Below are 6,000 nucleotides of genomic sequence, written 5' to 3' on the forward strand. Positions count from 1 at the left end.
TTAAGATGGTGTGGATTGAAACTCAGCCCTGTGTACAAAACGTGCTCTGTCACAGGGCCAATGCTCCCTTCTATTGGTTTATGTTGCTGTTATTTTGAACACCCTTCATCCCACTCCAAATACTGCAAGGGAAATAACTGTTGAGACTAAGGAATAGCTTTTGGTTTGCTGTTCCAAGAGTCTATGCTCAGGGTGTCGAACTCATTTTTTATGAGAGCCGGATCTGACATGTTGGGCTGACCGTGTGTGTTATGAAATGTAGTGCCAGGTAGTGGAGATATAAACTTTATAAAGGACACAGATAAACACAAAGATTTTTTAAAAACGTAAAATAAAACATGCTTAAAACATTAGCACTTGCTGGTCTTAAAGGTGCTTTCTTTGTATTTCTCCTGTGCAATCCAGGGAAGTGTGCAAAGGAAGCTCTGGCTCTTCCTTCCTTCCCCAGGGGACCAGGAGGGGAAAAAGCCACAACCAATAGAAGGAAGAGAGCTTGGCTCAGTAGCTCTGTTGTGTGATTGAGAGAGCCTGGCAAAGCAAGCTGTTCCTCCTCCCTTCCTCCCCAAGGGAGGAGCCTCAGCCAGTAGAGAAAATAGAGGCTTTGCTCTGTAGCTCCTGTGCAATTGAGCAAGCCTGGAAAAGCAAGTTGAGATGAAGAAGATGATACTGGGTTTCTATCCCACCCTCCACTCCAAATCTCAGAGTGGCTCACAATCTCCTTTACCTTCCTCCCCCACAACAGACACACTGTGAGGTAGGTGAGGCTGGGAAATCTCTCCCAGAAGCTGCCCTTTCAAGGACAGCTCTGCAAGAGCTATGGCTCCTCCAAGGCCATTCCAGCAGGTGCAAGTGGAGGAGTGGGGAATCAAACCCGGTTCTCCCAGATAAGGGCCTGCACACTTAAACACTACACCCAACTGGCTCTCAGAAGGAAGCAAATGTGAGAGAGAAGGAAGCAGATGACAGCCAGTTGCTCAGAGGCCTGATAGGAGGCCTGTGGGGGCCTGATGTGGCCCTCGGGCCACATGTTTGACACCCCTGGTCTATGTTAATAGCATCCACAACACACACCAGGAATCTTCCCTGCTTGTGCTGCTATGTGTACCTTTTTGCTATTATATTTACTAGCTAATTATAGCCTTATTTTGCAGTCTCTCTTATTTTCTCTATTATCAGCCATATGCCCCCTTGGCAGTTCACTCTTCACGTCCAACCATTATTGAGTGTCCAATGATAAAAATATAGTGAGCTCTTCTGCGGGGGAGGGGGGGGAGAGAAAAAAATCAATAGTCACTGACATACTGCGTATTGAAGAAAATAATTGTTTATGGCACAGAGCTTAAACTGTGCTGGTAATCACGTTGAAAATACAATATTTATTCATTAGATCAAATTTAATGAAGCCTCCTGGCAGTAATTATAAAAATTACTGTAGCAGTAAATTGCTAATGAGTTGTCATGTACCTCCTACCCGTGAGGAAGGACTGGGGATTGGGGGAAAAAACCCTGATATCCAGACAGCATTCCTAGCAAGGGTAAGATCCTGGGCTCAGGAATCATTATCACAACAGCAGAGGGAGGTCATTGTACCTTAGTAGCAATGTAAAAGGGTGGAAACTGGAGCAGACGTGGCTCGAAACGGCCAGATTAAACTGAGAGTATGCCTCCAAGGGAGTCCGAATACGTTTGTCATTTATTTCAGGCTGTAGGATGGAGAGAATAAGCTTTCTGTGTCACAGTAACACCCATTGTAAAGGTAAAGGTAGTCTCCTGTGCAAGCACCAGTTGTTTCCGACTCTGGGGTGACATCGCATCACGACGTTTTCATGGCAGACTTTTTATGGGGTGATTTGCCATTGCCTTCCCCAGTCATCTACACTTTCCCTCATTTTACCGACCTTGGGAAGATGGAAGGCTGAGTCAACCTTGAGCTGATTACCCGAACCCAGCTTCTGCCGGGATCGAACTCAGGTTGTGAGCAGAAGGCTCAGACTGCAGTACTGCAGCTTTACCACTCTGTGCCAAGGGGCTTTAATTTTTTTTTTTTTTTGTCATGAAAGCTTTTCTGTATTGAGCCCATGAGACTGCTATATACTGAATGGTCCATCAAAGTCAGTATTGTTTACTCTGACTGGTAGCAACTCTCTGGGTCTCAGGCAGAGGTCTTCAGCATCATCTATCTCATCCTTTTAGCTGGAGATGTTGGAGATTGAACCTGGGACCTCCTGCATGCCAGCCAGATGTTCTATCACTGAGCCACAGTCCCTCCTTGGGACTTGGCTAGGTTAAGGGCTCTTTTTCTAGCAGGAGCTCCTCTGCATATTAGGCCATGCACCTATGATGTAGCCAATCCTCCTGGAGCTTACAGTTGGCCCTGTACTAAGAGCCCTCTAAGCTCTTGGAGGATTGGCTACATCAGGGGGGGGCGTGGCCTAATATGCAGAGGAGCTCCTGCTAGAAAGCCTCTCATGGGGGTAAGATCTAATAGGGCCACTGTGCTAGATTCAGAGAGTAACAGTCATCCTTCATTGTCTCTGCAGCTCAGGTACTGGTTTCATGCAGAGACTGGCTGTGGTTACAACTGAGGCCACAACTTAGAAACTTCCCAAGGTTTAGCCAAGGACCAAAGAGACAGTCTGGCTTTTGTGTCATCTTTGAGTGTTGCCACTTCATGTGCTTGTTATGTGGAGATATCCTTCCCAAGGGAGATGATTGCTTAGTTCTCTGATCACCACAGAAACTGGAGACTGATAACAAGTGGGATATTTAAAGCATGACAGAAAAAAATATGATTTGTGTTCTGTTCTGGTTATCAGACACTGGCCAGTTCTGTCTTGTGGAGAAGGAGATTCTGTTCCTCAGTATTCCATATCTATATTCATTGAAGAAGCCATTAGAAAGAATAATGAATAATACGTAGAACTCTAGCAGAAGTATATCCAGTCACTTTGTGCTACCAGAATTCTCTTGAGTCTTAATTTGCACTGAAATTCATGAGCCCTGCTATTACCAAAAGGATAATGCAAGTGCCAGTGAACAAGCAAGCAAACCCTGTTTATATAGATCAGGGGTCCCCAACCTCCAGTCCTGGTCCGTGGCCTGTTAGCAACTGGGCTGTGAGTTGTATAATTATTTCATTATATATTACAATGTTGTAATAAGAAATCGAAGACGTCATTGAATTTATAACCTCACTCCAAATCTCAGAGTGGCTCACAATCTCCTTCCCCCATAACAGACACCCTGTGAGGTGGGTGGGGCTGAGAGAGCTCTCTTGGAAGCTGCCCTTTCAAAGACAACTCTGCGAGAGCTATGACTGACCCAAGGCCATTCCAGCAGCTGCAAGTGGAGGAGTGAGAAATCAAACCCAGTTCTCCCAGATAAGAGTCTGCACACTTAACCACCACACCAAAATAAAGTGCACAATTGTGTAATCCTGAAATCATACCTCCCCCACCCCCTCCGGACCGTGGAAAAATTGTCTTCCACAAAACCAGTCCCTGGTGCCAAAAAGGTTTGGGACCACTGATATGGATGACTTGGGCTAGTTTTGACTCATCTAGTGAAACTTCTGAGCAGCAGTTTTGGACTGGATGAAAAGAACCTCTTCACATCATGTGTACTTATCTTACGGTACTTGGTGCTACAAGACGACTAGAAACATTTTTAAAAGAAATGTTACATGAAATCATAAAGATGTTTCCCTCACTGCTTATTTCTCATGAGAACTAAATGAAATCTCCACCTTCAGAGACAGTGTACATCTGAATACCAGCTCTTTGTGAGGGGCAGAGAGTTTTGGCCTCAGTGTTCTGGTTTAAATGTACTGTGGGGCATATGGTTGAACATCATGGGAAGTAAGTTGTTGATGCTTGTGAAAAAGTCACCCAAGAAGTTACTTGGGGAAAGGTAGATGTAATGGCCCATGGAATCCTAGCAGATTTTACATAGCCCAGCAAGAATGTTTCAGCCTTCTGAGTGGTAAGATGCTGCAGAGCCATGAGAAAATGGCAGGGCATTGTCTTTTGTTGGCTTTATCCACCTGTTGAAAAGGCTCACTGAGGGCCAGACTCTGTTACATCTGCCACATGATCACACAGTGACTTGTAGCAGGACACCAGCTGCAATTTCCAGGTAGGAAATCAATTTAGAATTGCTGCAGAAGTCCAATTTGGATCAGGACCATGGCCTTCGTCCATGCTGTTTTTTCTGATCCAAAAATGGTGCTGTGGGGGAAGGCAGAAGCCCCGTCTCCCACAACGCCATTGTCCTCACCAGAATCAGGCCACTTCAATGCTTCTAAACTGAGTTCCCACAGGGAACTCACAACTGTTGTATGGCTGCAAGTTTCTGTGGTAGTAATGTGGCGGATGTGACATGTAGTTTGGTACTAAGGCAAGCATGGATGAGAGAAAGTCTCTACCAGAAATGCCTTTCCCTTCATCTGATGTGCCATGTGTATGTGGCTGATTGAGAGCAATGTTCTTTTTTTCTCTCCTGTGCAATGCTTCTTCTAGTGATGCTCTGGTATTATGTTGTTTAAACCCCAGACTTAAACTGATGAAGGGAACTTTGACTTTTGAAAGTGTATCTCGTAAATCTCTCAGGAACTGCAGTATAAGATGGCTACGCAGTCAGCCTGATATCACGTTTTATGATGCTGTGCTGCTATGCTCTTATTTGAAAGCACAATATTAGGCCATTAGAGCACTAACTGAAGATAGATGGATTCCATCCACTATCAAAAACTCCCAGAAGAAGAAGATGACTGCAGATTTATACCCCACCCTTCTCTCTGAATCAGAGACTCAGAGCGGCTTACAATCTCCCATATCTTCTCCACCCACAACACACACCCTGTGAGGCTGGTGGGGCTGAGAGGGCTCTCACAGCAGCTGCCCTTTCAAGGGCAACCTCTGCTAGAGCTATGGATAACCCAAGGCCATTCCAGCAGGTGCAAGTGGAGGAGTGGGGAATCAAACTGGGTTCTCCCAGATAAGAGTCTACACACTTAACCACTACGCCGAACTGGCTCTCTAGGTGCATTGCATGTCCTTCTTGCTCACAGCTAAAAGGTTAAGGCAGCATGATTGTAACTGTTTCAAGATCCTGCATTCCAAAACTGTATTTTTGCAGTGGAAACATCTTTCTGGGGTAATTAGCTGCAGGGGACAAACAGTGCAACCTTTGGATCCAATGAGTTATACGTCTGAGCTATATTGTTTTTATTGATAATTAAGGGAAAAGACTTCAACACCTATGATAATTTTGGCTCGCCTATGAAATGTGCAGCAGATAATGCTTTATAAGTTAATTTCTAAATATATTTTTCTTCTTTGTACGCGTTTCCATGTAAAGGCAATTCACACACATGTACACACACAGGGCCGACTTCAAGGTACCTCAGAGTGCACGCGCCACTTGGCCACTGTCGCTCAGCCGCCTGGGTGCTTCCAGAAGCTTCTGGACCTGGGAGGCTCAGTGATGCTGGTCAAGTAGCACGCATGCTCTGAGGCACAGGAGCTGTGGTGTGCTGCTGCGCTCGCCTAAGAAGAGAGGTTGGGAGGGCCCAAATCACCCTCCAGGGCCATGCCCCAGGCAGCTGCCTAGGGCTATCTAATGGGCAGTCCAGCCCTGCACGCACACACACCCCCCTTAAATTATTCTTCATGCAAAGGTTCCTGTTGCCTGCAACACCTACAGCTCACAAGATTCATCAGGTTTTGTTGCTTGGGGGCCGAGTGAAAAATTCACCACTTTTTGCTGAATTAAAGAGCAGAACCACATAAAATACGGAAGAGGTCCTTCCCTTACCCCTGCCTGCCTCAGAAGCACAGCTGAAGGTGTGCTATATTCATTTCTTGTAGGTTGGATAGTGTGTCTTAATACATCCCTCAAACACATTTGTAAAGGATTAATCCGTGCCCGACATTTCAGAAAAATTGATTTAGTTAAAACACACATTTTATTCCACTTTTTTCTACCTCGCATATCTTTTCT

Source organism: Heteronotia binoei, chromosome 16, assembly GCF_032191835.1.
Source record: "Heteronotia binoei isolate CCM8104 ecotype False Entrance Well chromosome 16, APGP_CSIRO_Hbin_v1, whole genome shotgun sequence".
Lineage (NCBI taxonomy): Eukaryota > Metazoa > Chordata > Lepidosauria > Squamata > Gekkonidae > Heteronotia > Heteronotia binoei.